The 18,216-nt window shown below is 39.0% G+C and overlaps 1 long non-coding RNA gene across 2 annotated transcripts in view; it reads left to right on the top strand.

The window, feature by feature from the left end:
- LOC138117013 (uncharacterized) overlaps positions 1-13,179 on the top strand; it is a 31,095-nt gene extending 17,916 nt beyond the window's left edge. Inside the window, exons 2-5 of one of the 2 annotated variants that reach the window (XR_011154454.1) lie at positions 11,917-11,984; positions 12,091-12,174; positions 12,292-12,438; positions 12,556-13,179. This is a non-coding gene — a long non-coding RNA (uncharacterized lncRNA). The other variant, XR_011154453.1, reaches the window with a different exon arrangement.
- Positions 13,180-18,216: the final 5,037 nt, after the last annotated feature.

Here is an 18,216-nt window from a genome sequence, read left to right on the forward strand (position 1 = left end):
GGAAATCTTATATGAAATATTTAAACTGGAAGCACTGTCTCATCTTTCAGGCAGATAAATTATCCTTTGATAGAATAAGATTTTTGAGAACAATGAAAATATTGTAGAAGCATTAACAGACCACAAACCTCACTGATGGCTTATAGTGGGCACTGAAGTTTGAATAAAGCACCTCCATATAAAAGTCTTTGTCTTAGAGAATTTTGAGTATGACCAGAATGAGTTTATAAGAACTTTGACATCTTATGCAGCCACTGTATAGAGAGGGATGGCTGAGTCTGACTGTTTGCCCTTGTGTACTCCTTAGCTTTTCTGAATTTTTTTCATCAAAAGTGTAATATGTGGGAAAATGTGAGTTTTCTTGAAATTGAAAATTCCCACAAACCTGTATATTTTTGATAGTGGTGGCTGTTTGGGTTTTTTATGGGGGGAAAATAGAAATATAAACAAGTTCTAAATTTTTTCTGATTTCAAATTTGTTACAATTTCAAGAACTATTATTTTTAAATGTATGGGGTAAATAGAAAACAGACTAACAAAAAGTATTTCTAATTTTGGCTAGTTATATCACATCCCAGTTTAGATGAACATTGCCCCTTTTCAATAATTATTATAGTTTGAAAACCTGTCGAAAATTTAGTTTGTAAGAATAATATTTTCCAAATACATATTTTATCAGCTTCTCAGTCTGACTAAAGGAATGATTACAGAGCCCTGTAGTAATGGACTGAGAGGTGATCACTTAAAATAACAGAGCAATCAAAACATGAGTTTCTTTCAAGGCTCAGAAGAGATGTGAATTCATTTAACATGTTGTCATAACTTCAGATAATTAAAAGCTGATCTAATGACAGCAAATGCCAGTTGAGAGAATTTAAGCTCTTAGAGTCGTATGAGGTATTGAGGAGATAGTAGTGTTGTTGTTGACTCAAAGAATGTTAATACTGCTCTGAGATAGGTCCAGATATCTGCATTCAAGAAAATGCAACAAGGTGTCTTGCAAGAAGTTTTTAATTTTTGCTTTGATCTTTCAAACACAGTTGTCACTAAATGGTTTCATATTGCCTCATTAGAGACATTTCTTGAGTTGTGTGCTGTAGGCACACACATCCTTTTTTAATAAAAATGATTTCAAGTTGATGACTGCCTGCAGCATGCTCAGCAGTATTTGGAGAAAAAGGTAACCTATTAATATGCCTGAATTGAATTATTGGTGCTTGAAAATGCTGGGTTATATTTTTATATTATTTCAATATGTGTATTGTGATCACTAAAAACCCCAAAAGCCTGCAAGGTTTCCTAGCTGACCAAAAAAGAAGAAAAAGTAAAGAAAAAAAACCCACAAAAACAAAAAAAAAAAAAAAAGAAAAAAAAAAAAAAAAAGAAAAGAAAAAGAAAAAAAAAAAGAAAAAAAAAAAAAACACAAGAAAAAAAACCTCCCACAAATAAAAAGGGAAACATTTTGTCAACAAAGTATTTGGCATGTTCTTAAAAAAAAAAAAAACCAACCAAAATCCCCCAAAATGTAATTCCTTGATTTCTTTCTAATAAATGACCTTTCTTGGCCAGCAAAAATCCTGTACAGGCTCTTTAGACTTAAGACCATAGTGACAACACTATTAAGGGAAACAAATTTCAGCCATCTGGAAAGTGTTCTCACTGCATCCAATGTGTGCCCCCAAGAGCACAGGGTGTGAGCAGATGTTGGGCAAGTGCAGGGCCAGAGTTCTCTCTCCATGGCTCTGCTGCAGCAGGAAGCATCACTGACCAGGCCAGGTCATCACTGAGCCTTCCTAAGGTTCATGAGCTGGCAAAGGCTGAGGTCGAGAAACTGGTTGGTTTGGTGGTTTTAGTTTCATCTTTGCAGGAGCTCATGTGCTTACTTTTTGTCTCCCACTAGATGTTCTCTAGGGTTCCATTCTAACCTAAATTATTCAATGTTTCTAACATTTTAAAAGCTCTCATTGAAGATACAGGTATGCTTCTGCCATCAGAGGGGGAGTGACAGAACAAGAGGACACAAATTGCTTGAAAGAAAAACTGGCACACTGCACCAATCCTTAACTATTTTTTATTGTCAAGGTGGTACTGTATCATATATTTAAAGTTCCTTCACTGATGACTTAAATATTGTTATGGCATTCTAAAGAATTAATAGATTCCTGTTCCAGTAGTGTTGAATTTGCTCCCCAAATTCAAGTTATCAAATGTAAAATTAACTGTGTGGTGTGCATCATGCAGATTGACATCAGTCTCAAAGACTTGCCTAGATTTATAACACCAAGCAGTAGGAATATTTACTAATACTTCCAATAGCTGTAATAATTTCTCATTATCATTTATCATCATCTTGCAATGAAGTAGCTGAATGGAAGCAACCCCACATAGCTGCTGCCATTAAAAGATCATTTGCCAGCAGCAGCACATGGCCCTGTGTGGGTTGGTTCCCAAGCTAACTCCAGAAGCTAAATACAGTAGCTCATGTGACACTGTGTGCTTAGTTAGGAGCTCATGAGTTGTTAATGACACCCGTTATACCATTTTTTTCACTATCAATCTTTGAGTTGTTCTACTTGTAGAGAAACAATAGTCTAATGTGCAGCTCAGTAATTCTCCAGGTCAGTCTTTGGTTAAATTTGTCTTCACTGCACCCACTTCCAGAGGTAATCTTCCAGCTTTCATCAGCTGGAGATGCAGGCTTGTTCATGCCTAGGAAGCTGAGGAGACAACAGCTTCTTTCCCATTTCTGGTAATGTTTGCAAGGAAGGAAACATTGCTGTAGCTTCTTGGTTGAGCAAGCTGCTCTTATCCATGTTCAAACTAGTTGACGCTGGAGATGCAGGCCATTTGGGACACAATGTGAGGGCTGCTTTCTGGGCCACTGGAAATGGTAGTTGAAACTGGTGGTGTAGAGGAGTTTGTTTCAGTTGCAGGGGGAAGAATCACTGGAGTCATTTTGTTGTGCATGTGTGTGTAGAATAGAAATCTTAATATGTTTCTCTCTTGGTACTGTTTGTCTTTTACTTCTATAGTGACTAAATCACTTGAAATTTGTGACTATTTATTTAGTTTCATAATCCCCTTGTGTGTAATTGAGTATCCCCATTTCACAGATAAAGTACTAATTGATTTCCTCGCATTATGCAGGGAATTTGGCAGAGCAGAGAGTTGAATGCATCTCTCCAGAGCTTGAGATTCCCTCAGTACTTACTGGGCCATATTCTCTTTCTCTGTGTCCCCCATTTCCCCCATTTTGTTCCTCTCTTTTTCTTTTTCTCCCCCAGTTTTGAGAAATGTGCCCTGCACTCTAGAGAGTAGACACAGATAACCTCTGATTGTAAATGTCAATTTAAAAATGTGTCTTAAATAAAAAATCCAGTCTGGATGCACAGAGGATACCACTGTAAGGAGGAAGATGGATATAAATGGATGCCAAAGGACAGTGACATAGTTCTGCATCAGTTTGCATCACTCAATAGCCTCTGGCTACCTACTTTTAGGAAACAGGATTGCATAATAATAAAAAAAAGAACTCTAATACTGGGTCAGCCTTTTTCACCTTAAAATGCTTGCTTGTTATCTTGCTATATTTTTTCCAGAATAGCTACTTAAGACAGACAATTATTCAGTGATTGGTACATGAAAAAAATAAAATTGCCCTTTTTTAAGAGCTACTACTGAGTTATGTGTTCTGTGTGTATTGAAAACTCTGGAGCTTGCTGAGTGTAAATGTTAAGTGTGGTCATTGATACTGTGTTCTGATAGATACCAAAATGGAGATTTTATTCCACTGCTTTTGAATATATAAAAGCAAAAATTATTTTACTTAACTTGCTACCTTTAAAAGAAAACAAAGTTAGGGGAAAAGAATTGCTACTACAGAAGCAATTCACAGTGAAAACTAGGGTCACCAACTGAACTCTTACAGATGCCACGTATGTCTTGCTTATGTGGACTAATTTGGACTATGTAATTTTTAAGGCTCCAATACTTTCTAATATTCTATTAGAAATCATTATTTTAGAGTTATAAAACATGTATGCTCTTTTTCCTAAGAGGCCAAAATGGCTACAGGTCTTTCAAGTTAAATACTGTACATAATTAGATAGTTTTAAAAATGTATCTTCTGTGCCCAGAAGAGGTGCCAGTCTCTTGACAACATACAAATAAGACAGATAATTTTTTCAGTGTGTATTTACAAAGCTGCCTAGCCTTTCAGTCAATATGTGGTATGGTAGCTTACACAAATATATGCTTTAGTACATTTAAGCTGTAACTTGCAGATGCAAATATGAGTTGGGAAGCCCTCACTGGAGCTGATACTGCTATGTATGTTCAATTATAAATGTAGAAAGCAGTTTTTGAAACCCTCAAACATATCTGTCTTAACAGCAGCTCAAATATTTTTTTTTTTAATAACAGTATTTACTTGGGGGATGCAGTAGCACAAACACCACCTTTTAAAACTAATAGATCTCTGTACAGGAGTTCTCTTCTGACTTGGTTTTTGAAGGAGGTGATTATGTTTAACAAGGCAATGAGTCTTTCACAGGTTACCATTTCAGGACAGTCTGTCTATGGAGTTTTTACACGTATGTCAGTGCCCTGCTGAGAGGTCTGTTTTTTCTAGAGGTGCCAAGCACCATATGTGAAGTGTCCAACTGTAATTAAGTTGTCTGATGTTAATAACAGCTTAGGTGGTTTCAAACATAAATCTGTGCTAACAGGCATGGTGGCTTTTGGGCTGAGGCAAGATACAAGCTCCCAGCACGGTTCCAAACATAAAGCACAGTTTCAGGACATATCGAATTAGAAAATGTAGAGAAACTTGAAAAACCAGCTTGATACAAATCCAAAGCATTTCCTGACCTCTTTCTACTGTTTTAAGGAGGAACGTGTCTTACCAGGTCACAGGTGGGTAATCTGGTTCTGTAGAAAACCATGATGTAGTAGCTGCAACCTGAATTCCTCTTTGGCACCCAACTAATATGCTAGCTTGGTAGATGGGGAGCTTGATGCAGGAGGGATGGTGTTTTCTGAACCAGAGAACTGCTTGTTAAATAAAATTATTATTCTAAGTGCCTACAGCATGCACATTACATCCCTTTACTTGAACAAGATTCTTCCCTGTGATCAGAGCAAGGGCAACATAAACAGATTGGACAGTCAAGATGTCATGAAGTGCCAGAGCCTTTGTTTTGTTCAGTGTTTAAGTGTTACATGAGGACACCAGTACAACTGAAAGGCTTTTTCGAGAAAGTGAAGTAGCTTTATTTTTTTCTGTCCATGGAAGAGGAGCTGATTAGCTGTTTTTTTGGGAAGCCATCCTTTAATGTACAAGAATGACAGTGACTTCTTTGTGGGAGTAAGAGGTATGTCCATTTACTCTTCTAGTTTGAAGCCTTTGCATAGTACTTGAGTCTGCTGCTATGGTTATTTTTTACTGTGATTTGCCTGCGTTCTTCTGCCACCAGCCATGTCAGTCAGTCAAGCCACTTCAGAAACTTCAAGTTCTTGTCTCAGTCACTCTAGTCCTTCCTCATTTTCAGTACTGTGGCTTCTGCTGGATGCAAGTAGCTCTCTGCATCTGCAGAATTCACTGTCTTTTTTTTGCTTTGGGACTTGTGATTTATCACCATCATAATTTCAGGTAGATTGGAAGATAAGAAAACAGCCAGAGAAACTGAAGTTGGGATTTGGTCATGAACTAGCACAAAAGATGAAAATCTTGGGACAGTCTTTTCTCCTGACAAAAAGATTTTCCTGAAAGAATGGAGGAGTGAAGTTTTTTACTGTTTGAGGACATGGGTACATCCTAGAAGTAGACAAGTGGCACAAGGTTTCCTTCTGTTTAACTGGTAAAATGTTATGGGTTTTTGTTCTCCACAGAACCAAGTGGATAAATGGAAGTCAAACCACCACATTTGCTAACGTGATTTGAGCTTTATTCACCCTTTGCAGAATGTGCAAAACCAAACTCTATAACAGTGCTCTAAGACCAGAAACATTGCAGTTAAGTGAAATATAGCCATGGAGAAACACAATGTCCCTCCTCTGCTCAGGGAAGTGGTGCTGGGTTAATGGAAGCCTTCACTCTGGAATCACTATGTGTTTGTGAGGAGGCCTGTGGGTCCATGTAGACAGTGGGAGCCCTCAGCACGTGTGTCTGTGTCCGTGCTGATGCACAGCTCGGAGCTGCACAGGCTGGGGGGCTTTGGCTGACTGGAGCAGTCTCGGATGCATCCAGTGCCGTGTGTGCATGTGTGTGGGCAATGTGCCCGGGAGCCGGGGGAAGGAGAGCAATTCCTCCTCCCTGAAGTGGATTCATCCGGCACAGCGGAGGCCAGAGTGAAGAACTGTTCCCTGGAACCTACCCCGCGCTCCTGCTTCCTTAGCTCCAGGCCATTGCTCCTTGTCCTGCTATCTTCTGAGACCGGAGAATTCCCTTCCTTCATTTATATTATTACCTTGAAGGTATTTATAGACTGTGATTGAGGCCTCCTGAGTCTTCTCTCTTTGAGACTATGTAAGTTTAGCTCCCGAAGTCTCTCCTCACACATCTTACCCTCTAATTCCTCTATTGCCTCTCTGTATTTCTTCTAATATTTTAAACACTTTTCCTAAACTCCAAGCACCTGAGCCAGCTGTAGTGTATTGCTAAGCAGGGCAATGCTATTAATGCCTACTAAATATTCACTTTGCCTGTAACTCATCCAAGACCAACTCTAGCTTGTGCCCTTGCACATAGTATTGTATGCTCCTATTTTGTGTACTGCTGCCAAATAGTAAATTCTTCTGCTTTAGCAGAGCAAAGTGCCAGTGCTGTTTAGTTCTACTTTTATAGTTATACATCATGCTTTATGCTTTAAGTGTTTTTTCTTACTGGTCTCAATTTGCTTTTTATACAATTTTGTTTCTTTTTTCTTTTTTTTCTGATTTGACCTTAGTCATCAGTGTTTTAGGCCATCTTGTGCCTGTCTAAATGTGGACAATATGTAGGATCCACTAGATACAGATATTCAAAGATGACCTGTGTAGTGACTAACACATGTCACTTTTCTCAAAACCAAACCAAATTTTATCAAAAACACCTGGATGTGGTGTCTAAGAATTCACCTGCCAAACTACTGCTTTGACAGCACAAAAGGCTGAAGATAGAGGAATGAATCATTGCTTTCTTTAATCTACTGGGTCCTTTATGACAGAAACAGAATCTTCAATGTAAAGACCTGATTTTCCATTATACTGGTAGGTGTTGGAGTCTTTCTTCCACCAGGATATCAAAAACATCTTAGTGATATTGAACAGACAGTACTGTGGATCAGATGCTGCATGAGAACTGACCCTGTAAGAGGAATGATGGTGAGCACTGAGCTAGGGGATCTTTTATTGATATTTGGCAGGTTTCCAAAAGGGAATGTTCTAAAGGATGCCTCAATGTGCAAAGGAACAATGTTCCATCAGGGTGGAGGAAACCATTATTCCTGGCTCCTACAAACAATCTCCAAAGACAATGAGAATGTGGATTGACAAACATTTATGGTACCAGCTTTGTCACTTCACTAGTCTGTTGGTCTGTTGTACTTAGATGCTGATCTGTTGGTATAGCAGGAATTTCAATTACTGGATTAAAAAATATGCTTTCATTAAATGCTTTTTTCACCTTGATATTTGTCTGTCAGCATGAGCTCATTATCTCCTGGCAAGGTTCTGTTCCATTGACATTATCTCTTAATTATGTTAAAATGAAAGACAAAATTTTACTGTTCAAGAATTATTTCTAAAACTATAATTTAGATTTAAACAACTGTGTCAATAAAGCAGAGGAAGGATGCTCTTCGGATTCACTGTATCTTCGGAGCCAGTGTAATTGGATTGGGTCTCTCAATCTGGTAAATCAATCCTCATAAAAATGGCCTGAGTGTTATGATCTCCCCTGTCTGAATCTGCTCTTTTGGTGGCTGCAGCAAGCTGACCAAGCTGGGCAGATGGCCCCTGAAGTGGTTTCACTGGAACTTCCCCAGGGCCATGAAGGTTTGGCCCCTTGGTTCACGTGGGGTGCACCTTGCATTACTCTCCACTGCCAATACAAGTCAGAGTAACACACAGGTTTGTTTTAAAGGCTAACCAGTTTCCAGAAGCTCGTACAATTGCAAAATAAATATTTAAGATAGTCATTCCAAGGAATTGATATATCAAATAGGAATAAAATAGAACAAAATTTGGAATTGAGTTCTACCAAACCATGATACTAATTGCTTCGTCGAAGTACAGACCTCTCCTGTAGTTTTGACTACTGGACAGTTGTGATGAAATTGATCTTTTTCTTATTCCTGTGTTTTAAATTCTGCTCATTACTGGCAGCATCTGAATGCAGCCACCATTTTAACTGATGTTAAGTGCGAACGGAAAGGAATTTGTATTCATTTCTCAGAAGAAATGAATGCTACAAGGATGTATTTGAATTGAGGGTGGGAGCAAATTTACTATTTAAGAACTGGTCATGATCTCATAATTAGGCATTAATTGAGTTTTCCTGTAAATTAAGGTTGACCAACTTCTCTTTTAGTCGTGAATAATACTATATTTTCATAATTCCACAGCAAGCCCTTTAAACTAGAGACTTAATTCAGATTCCAGATTTGAAATCAATTAAACGTACGTATTTCAAAACATTTAGTTCCCCAAGTCAAATGCTTTTCTCCCCTCACAGTCTTGATCTTTTCTCTAGTGACAGAATCCCACAATCTTTTTTGTGTAAAATAATGTTTATAAGATGTGCAGGGAACAAAGAACGTAACTTTGGATTGGCCCCAGTAAGTGAAGATTTCACCTTCTGCACAGTTTTAATTAATAGAATCATTTTCTCAGAAATTCTTATGTAAAAATATTTTCCTCCAAACTCTCTGCTATCTGCCATCTCCTTCTGGTCATGTCTGAAAAAGGAGTGAGGATGAAAAAGTTTTTGGCAGGTTTTTTTTTGGGTTTTTTTTGTGTGTTTTTTTTTTTTTTTTTTTTTTTTGTTGTTGTTGTTGTTGTTGTTGTTGTTGTTGTTTTGTTTTGTTTGGTTGGTTTTTTGGTTTTTTTTTTTGTTGTTGCTTTTGACAGAAACCATTTTTCCAAACAGCCACTAACTCTGTTTCAACACTACTGACTCCAAAATCTTAACCCACACTACTGGACTTAGTTAATATTCTATGTGTTAATACTAATCACTTAATTTCCACGGTGGTAAAAGCTGTTTATTTTTAAGTTTAAGGTTAATTCTGCAGTTTGGGTGTTTATAGCACTAGGGGTTCTTAGTTATTTCCAGCACACCCCTAATGATTTTAGTCTAATATTGATGCATCTTTCATTGGAAATGTGTTCTTAGTGTTTAGCATAGGCAGGCCCTATGTAAAAATCCTAAAATCCTAAAAATCCTGTGTAGGTGTCAGAGGTTGAGGGTCCTGAGGCAGGTCTGTAGTGTGGAGAAGAAACTTGCTATGTGTGAAGCATGGAAAGAGAGGGAGGAAGTTTTGGTTTTTAGTAGCCATTTGCTGCAGTCATAAATAATTTTGGGTATTCAGAGTCATCAAACTGGAATGGTTTGAGTGGTCATAACGTATGTAAAGTGTAGGTGACTTTTTAAATACTTTAAATATACTATAACAGCACTTAACACCTTGCTGCTATCAGCTGAGGTAAACACAAGTAGAAGAGATAATCCTTAGTAGGTATTTTCAACCAAAAGCAGAATAAATAGGCTGTCCACCTTATCTCTGTGCTGATGTTTACATCGACAAAAGGTGGGCAGATACACTGGATTTCACTGGATTTTTTTTCCTTTTTTTTTTTAAATTCACTCCTGCAGGAGTAAATGCCAGGGAGTGTCATTGTTTCCCAAGAAATGAAGATATGCTATTTAAGGAAAGCAGAACACAGCACCTAAACATCCTCAGCCATGAATGAAATCATCTCTGTCTCAGAAACTCTTTTGGCTAAAGGTTTTTATTCTTCTGCATTTGTTTTTTGATCTTGCTCACAATTTTCTTCCTTGTAAAAATGAATCAAAAACCTAGAGCAATTGACTACAACTCACACCCCTGTCAATCTGTGAGAAGCCCAAATTCTGTAGTTTTTACATTCCTCAGACACAGGAAACCTATCCCTAAAGCCTAGGACTCTCAGGTATTCATGTATTTAGAAGAGGGTGAAATTCTCTGAGGAAGTTGTTGAAGGACTGGCTCTTTTCAAAATGGTCACTACACAAAGTAAATGGTTGTGGTTTATGCTGGAATATACTCTTCACAGGTTATCCCTGCTCTGAGACTCAGCTCAGACCCAGAAGTTACTGCTCACCCATGACATTTTGCTGGAGTTAGGAACTGGGATAAAAGGAGGCATGGTGGAAGTTCAGGCTGGTTCCCAATGGGAAGGGTTTTTTAAATAATAGCCTGGGTATTGCCATGTTATACTTGTAAAAACTGCACTTATGATAGTCTGTCCTTAAGAACACATGCAAGGCAGCAAATTTTCTTTTGAAATGTCAATAAAGGTAAATGTTAACTTGTTTTTTAGGAATAATTTCATTTTTCTTTCCTTCTCTTTTAGCTTGTCATTCAAGCTCCTTAACAGTGTCAAGGACTCTGTTAAATTTTCTTAAACTAAATGTTAAGAGACAAGTGTCACAACTTTTAGTGAGTTAGAATTGTGCAATTAGTTGTGGAAGTCTATATATGTTTGTGATAAAAAAAAAAAGATTATTCTATAGTTAGTTGAAGCTATAACCGGTGTCATTTCTGTGATTAAGACAATTCCAAATGTTATGGCTATTAGATTTTCTCCCCATTAGATTTTATGTATATGAGAAATTCAGTTAACTCTTTTGTTTTTCTCTTCCTTTCTTTCCCCTCCAGTTTAGATGTTGAAAAAATAAAGTACCCATTTTTTTCCCCACTCCATGCTTGAAATAACTTACTGGTATTGAAGACACTCCATGTCTTAGCTCTTTTACTGTCTGGCTGGCCTGTAACATTTCTGACAACACTCTTCCAACTCCTGCCAGCCAGATTTCATAAAGATGAGGAGAGAGGGGTGCTAATTTCAAAGGCAGTTGGGCTGCTGAGGCAAACAGCTCCTGGTGCTGGTCTGGCAACCGAAGTGTGGTGATTCTACCTAATGGTAACGTTGTTATCTCAAATTTAGTATTAGCAGTCCTATATTAGAACGTGTAGTGATGGTTGGTTTGAGAGGGGGTCTTGGATAGTTACAGAATTCAGAAGAAATACACTGGCTGTTGCTGTGTTGTGCCCTGGAGCCACGTCCTGGCAACCAGACAGAAAGTATTGACTGAGCATTGCCACTTGCTCCAACTGGGGCAGTATCTTAACCATTAAATGAAGCTTAATTAAATTGAGGGCAATTGTAAAACTGTTTACTGTAGCAGAGCATTTTGACCAGGGGAATGAGTTAATCAGCTACATTTCTGTTTCCGTTGTCTCATAAAGGTTCCCAGTGTCTGTTCTCTACACTGAAAACCTGAGGAGCTATAAAAGCCTTCAGTGTACATACTAGATTATAAAATTTTTCCAAAATAAATTTGTATTGTAAATGCTTTTTATATTTTGCATCCTTTCTGGAAATAAATTTTTCACTCTTTATACAGACAGATAAATGTATTATCTCCTTATCTGCAGCTGAATCACCATAAACCAGCATTTTGATGGAAGAATTTTCTCTACCATTGGGTACACAACAGATTTTCTTTCCTGCTTGTGGTTTGGTGCTTAGAAAATAGCATGTGGCTGCTGGCCATGATTAAAGTGACATTTTCTGCATTTTTAGAGTCCTGTTTTCAGGGAGATCTTAAAAATTGTACAAATGAGCAGTTTTCAGATGTTCAGGGTGATTTATATTTAATGTCTATATGTTCAGAGTGGACTACAAATGGCAAGCATTGGAGACTTGTTATGAATATGATTGGGACCAAAGGCACAGCACAGGTAATTTTTGTGTCAGAGCTGAGCCCCCATTGACTAGACGAGAAAAATTGGCTAAATTTTAGGTGTGGAAGATGTATAACAGGATATTCCTCTCTTCTGAAAGCAGATGGTGGAGCTTCTTCAATCAGTGATGCTTTTCTTTAAGCAGCCACAGCTTTTCTGGACTTCCAGTACCTCACCACTCTGATAAGTAAAGAATTTCTTCTTTATATCTAGCTTAAACCTGCCCACTTTCAGTATAAAGCCATCCTCCCTTGTCCTGTGATTACCTGCCCTTGTAGAAAGTCTCTCTCCATCTTTCCTGTAGGCCTCATTTAGTGCTGGAAGGTACTGGAAGGTCTCCCTGAAGCCTTCTGCTGGCTGAACAACCCCAGCTGTCTCAGTCTGTCTTCATGGAAGAGGTGCTCCAGCCCTGTGATCATCCTCATGGTCTCCTCTGGACCCTCTCCAACAGGTCCATGTCCTTCTTATGCTGGGGCTCCCAGAGCTGGATGCAGCACTGCAGGTGGGGTGTCAAATGTGAATCTCTTTGCAGAAATGCATTCAATTAAACCAATTTATCTTTTGGCAGAGTAGAGGAATTATTCACCTACAACCATCTCTCAGAAGGTGGAAAGTCAGAAATAAAATACTCACACAAAAGTCTGGATTCACTAATCTGGTGCTCCCAGGGACTTCAGGTCATCTAATAGCTTGATGAAACAGAGTGGCTCAAAGGAAAGTGCTTCCTCTGGGATGTAGATATCTATAGCAATGGACTTTTCACAGAGCTATTGGAAGATGAAAAAACTAACAATTGTGGGATATGATGTACTGAGAGCAGCTTTATGGAAGAGACTTGTGGTTTTTAATGATTATAGAATATGCTAGATATCAGACTGGAGAGATTAAATAATATATTTGTTGTTAAATGAGAACTTAACCACTCTGCTAGAGGGAGGCAGTATTTTTACGATCTTACATGGTATAGATTCCTCTTAACACTTCACAAGAAGACCTGGGAGTGAATCTGTGAAGTTTTGGTTGAGGTGACCTTTAAGTAAAAAGAGGGGATGGCAGACAGGAAAACACATTGTAAACAAGCTTCATTATGAAGATTTTTCTCCATGTTTGTCTTCTGGTTTAAAGTAAAACCTACTGTAAAAGCCACGTAAGAGAAAAAACAAAATGCAGCTTTTCATGTAATTGACAGTTTGCTGACAGGAATACAAATGAAAGCCTTGGCACCTTAAGTTTCTCCTTTAATTTGTAATTGTAGTCTGCTTAAGTTGTATGTGTTTGTTGGGCATTTCACACACAACTTCTCCTGGAGGGAAACAGCCCTTTGCTTTCAGGCAGTCACTGATGCAAAGGGCAGTGTGTGGCTCCAGAGAGCAGGCGTGGGCAGGGTGCTCCCTCCAGCCCTCAGGAAGATGCAGCTCAGTAGCCTGTGTTCAGCCTGGCTTCCCACCAGAGCTGTGCTGGGTGGAGGAAAGTGAGCCCAAGATCCTCCCCAAGCTCATGATTTTGGTGCTATTTAGGGGAAATGGAAGAATGGAAACAAGCAGGATGGGACTGAGATGGCTGTCAGCACAAGCCTCTGCATCTTGGGAGAAGAGTGGGTTCTGCATCTTGTGGTGATGAGAAGAGGGAGAGGGGCTAAAGGGATTTGTGCCTTTCTTGAGGAGGGAAGAGGGTGGAAGTGCAGAGGGGATTGGTTGAGATTGGGCAGGGGAAGCAGGCATCTCTCTGGGCACTGGTGGTGTAAGGGAAAAAGGAAACCCTTGAAGGGGCTGGGGACCATGGCCTCAGATCCCAGGCACAGGGCAGCTTGGTTCCTGCCTGGACACCTTTTAACTCTTATCACTGGGCTTTGAATTTCTCACAGTTGGTGTCCTTAGCAATAGGAGGGAAGCAGCTTGGAGATATGAAAGAGCTGACAACCCCAGCTGGGGCACTGCATGGCCTCCCAGGCTCCTGCACCCTTGTGTGGAGTTTTGCTGCTGCTGATGGTAAAGACAAAATATATGATTTTGTTCCTCATCTTTTAGAAGGGGAAATTAACTTTTGTCTATGGTGCTGGAAAGCTTTGAGCAGCACATAACATACAACCTTCTAGTTAACAGGAGGAAACAAGTGTTTTTAGTCTCCAAAATGATGCCCTCAGAGATCTGTGTGCCTCTGACAATGTAGTTAAAGCTGAATGGCCACCAGCAAAAACTGACTTTCAGGAACTGTAAATAATGTGATGGTTGGGACTAATCTTTAGTCTTGCCACAATTCTTGTATGGGGCTTCAGCCATTTGAAGAGCTACAAGATCATGTCCAGGTTAGGGTATCAATATCTGACCTACTCCCCCACTTTTTTTTCAATGTTGTCCCCCACTTTATTTTCTTAGAGGAAGAAATAGGAGCAGCTGAAATATTGCTTCTGTAGTTAATGTACCTAGCTACAAAAATGACACTAGCTTATAATTTAATTTAGGAAAATTAGAAGGCTATTTCTGACCCAGCAACATTAGAAATTGAAGTCTATTTGTCACCTGCAAACACAGAGCTCAGACAGAAACAGTGCAAACTTCTTCATATTGGTCCCTAGCGTGATGCTAATGTTGGCTGGAAGGAAGATAATTCATTTTGTGAACCCTGTTTTAGAGCAAAGATTACTTACCGTGCTTAATTGTGTGCCTAGTTAGGAGGACGTTGTATGGCTGAGAACAGTGCTGAAGTTGCTACACCTGTGATCCCAGGGTAGACATTCAGATTGCTTTCAGGCCAAAGAACTGGGACTCATAGTTCTTGCAGAAAATGAGAATATATACAATAACCCCTCCCCCCAGCATGCACTTGCTTGCAATCAAAGATTTAGAGTTGTCCAGTCTTCAGGTGTTATGTCAGTTGTGTTCTACCAAACCAGGATGGACATTTCTCATGCTACGTTGTAATTGACTTACAGTAAAGTACCAAGTTGTTATTTGCTCATTAAGAATGTATTTAGAAGACAGTTCATTTATTAATTTTTTTTTTAATGTACTTAAGTTGTATTTATCTGCCTAAGAATGGGTGTACATTATTACTTGCACTTTCCAAATTCTGGTTTAGAGAGACACTCACTAAAAATTCAATACAGCCATTGAATTTTCTACTTGTGCTTAAGAGCATGTAAAATTAGCAAGTACTACATTGTTGTACAGTGTATTTTGTTGGTAAAATTGTGGATAAATTTTTCTGATTTGCAGATGTAATTAATTTATCATTCAGAGAAATCCACAATAGAATTGTTTGAAAGTCTGTCCTTCACATACTGACACTATGCACTGTGGCTGCCCCATTCCTGGGAGTGTTCAAGGCCCTGTTGGACAGGGATTTGAGCAGTCTGGACTAGTAGAAAGTACTCATGGCAGGGTTGGAATGAGATGATATTTAAGATCCCTTCCAACCCAAGCCATTCTGTGATCTATGACTCCAACTGCTGGCCCTGTGACAAACTGGTTCGCTTAACAGTCTTCAGGCCTGTAGTCTGCTCTCATTCAGGAAAATACCAGCATCTGTTGAATTTCTTGGAATCTGTCAGCTTGGACATTGATATTTTTAAAAATTTGTACTTGCTTCAATTCAGCTTTGAGTGTTTCAAATTGTTTTAAGCACAGACTGATTCAAATAATTTCAAACTAGTACTGTATTGATTCCATAGGAGTTTTGTGATGACACAAACAAAGAAAATAATTGCATCCTGAATTAATAAGGTGGAGAACACAGCCTGCACGTTGTGACAATGATTTGGCTTTCTTGGAACACAGTTCTTCAGAATTTTTTGGAGTTTGGGTGATAAAAAGTTTGCAGCTTGGCTGTTGGAGGCCTGAGTGTTGTCCAGTTTGAAATGAACTGTGGCTGGCCTTGTGTTTCTATTTGGATAAATGCAAAAGCATTCGCCAACTTTTTCATTGCAATTGCGTGAATTTCCGTAGTAATTAGGCTGAGGTTGGATCCCGTTCTCTGACTTATAGCATTGCCTCACAGAGAAGGCAGCAAGGGAATTATTTACCTTTTAATTGTAGTTCTCTGAAGGTGGGAGTCTCTATGGATTGATGCTCAGGGGGTCTCAGCTGTTGTGACCTTGGGTACTGAATGACTAGATTAAATGGTAAAGTTTAGAACTGGTCATAATGAGTTAGTACAAAAAGATGCCTTGAGGGGTCTATATGGCATATCATAGCCCCTAACTCCCAAATCCTTTTCAGACTAATTATAATAATTAGAACTTAAATAGGAATAAAACCCCAGCTCTCAGGGGGAGGTGGGAGGATGAGTGTGGCTCTAATAGCGGACACCATGCTCAGAGAACTCAATTATAAGCAAGTAATTTTCTTCTCTCCAAAAGGTAATTGGCCTCTTCCACATCTCTTTTCTCACAGATGATGGGGGAGAATTGCATGGAGAGGGTGCTTGCTGCCAATAGGAGCCAGGATTCCTGGTTAACGTGCGGAAATGAAACCCAGCAATGGCCTTAATATTCTCCTGTACTAAAAAGGAAATGCCCTGAACACTAAAAATTGCCCAATAGGATACATATGGAAAAAAATACAGGAGTACAGTAGGTGGGTGTACTGAAAGTTGCCTTCATTGCGCTGGGGTCGGATGACTTTCACACAGACCCAGAACAGGAGCTACTCTCCAAGCTTGCTGTTGCATCTCAATATCCCATCGTTGAGACCATCCCAAAAATAAGTGTTATAATTTGGCTTTAGGTATTCCTCCGAGACTGCCAGAAGTGGCCAGTTAGTTCAAATGTGGCAGCAAATTCCTGATAAGCAGTATATCTTAGGTTTTGCGTTTTTAACAAGCAAATTGCCCTTTTTCTAACAGTTTTAGTTAAGGAGTTTCACTGTAAGGTGTTGCCAAGAAAAGAAGCTTCAAGGGGAAATCTGTAAACCCCTCTCTTGCTCCTGTTTTTACTTCTCATGCCAGGCCACCCCAAGCAGTTCTCCAGCCTGGCAGAGAGTACAACTAAAGGATCTAAGTGAGTTGAGGTTTGCTACTGCAAAATTAAAAAATACTCTGCTGGTACTCAAGCTTAAGAGGGGTTTCTGGCCCTTAAGAATGTTTATGAGCCTTTATAATTCAGGAAATCTGATTTACTAAGAATGTTGACTACAAGCCTCCGCTGTACTTGTTGTGGACAAAGCCAGCTGAACAAGCCTGTGATTAAAGTTAGAAAATTATACAATGTCCTGCAGAGGGCAGGTTACTGGCCAGGTTGATATCTGTAATTTGACAACCTTCTAGTACCTCTGAGATTTGCTTGCAGCTAGTAAAATGCATAAAATTCTAGAAGAGTAACATGTGGCTTCTAGTTTTAAAACATTTTGTAACTGACTGATTTCATCTGACAGTAGTTTCAGAACAGATAGCAATTGTTTACGAAACCAGATGTTTTTATCTCATATTCTATAATTCTTTGCAGTCAGGGGGGAAAATAAATAATCCACTTTCCCAAAGATATGTCTTCATATAAGAACAGGCTGTCTTCACAGTCTGTGTGGTCTCTGCTCTGAGAGTATTAAAACTCCAGACGTCCAAATCTCTAAATTTTTAGGGATGAGGCAGCAGACCTTCTCTTCCAGCTGCCCCCAAATCACAAAGTTAGTGTTCAGGTGTCTTTCTGTTTGCAGTGGCATTTAAGGATACATCTGAAAGTGCAATTACCCCAGGAACTCCTTGGCTGGAAGATAAACTGATTGCTCTCAGATTTCCAGTTATGAGTAGAAAACTGCACAATGGTCTGCATCTGCAATGGACTCTCTGTTGCTGCTTGCATCAAATACTGGCAAACTTTTAACTAACAAACCTCCAAATGGTGTTTTTAACCTCTCTGGCATTCAGCATCTGTAAAAGCTGTGGTTGCCATAGTAGCAAGTTGTTGCCTGAGTGATAGGGTTCTTATGATGTCATCAGAAAATAGCCTGTTCCCAGGAATACCTTGAACTCCATAATAAAAGTGCTGCCCTCAGTGTAGTTCAGTATGGAAACAATTAGAAATGCATGTTTTTATATAGTTATGAAATACATCTTTTCTATGTGCTGGCACATCTTGACATCTGCAGTGGAATTTTTAAAGAAAACAGGAGAATTGCTTTGAACTTGTTGAAAAAGGGTTATTATATAAAATGTGTATCTGACAGCGAGTGTTTTTTACATTAACCATAGTGGTTACGTGCCTGTCTGCTATAGACTGGCTATTGTTTAACTGGAG

The sequence above is a fragment of the Aphelocoma coerulescens genome, chromosome 11 (genome assembly GCF_041296385.1).
Source record: "Aphelocoma coerulescens isolate FSJ_1873_10779 chromosome 11, UR_Acoe_1.0, whole genome shotgun sequence".
Taxonomy (NCBI): Eukaryota; Metazoa; Chordata; class Aves; order Passeriformes; family Corvidae; genus Aphelocoma; species Aphelocoma coerulescens.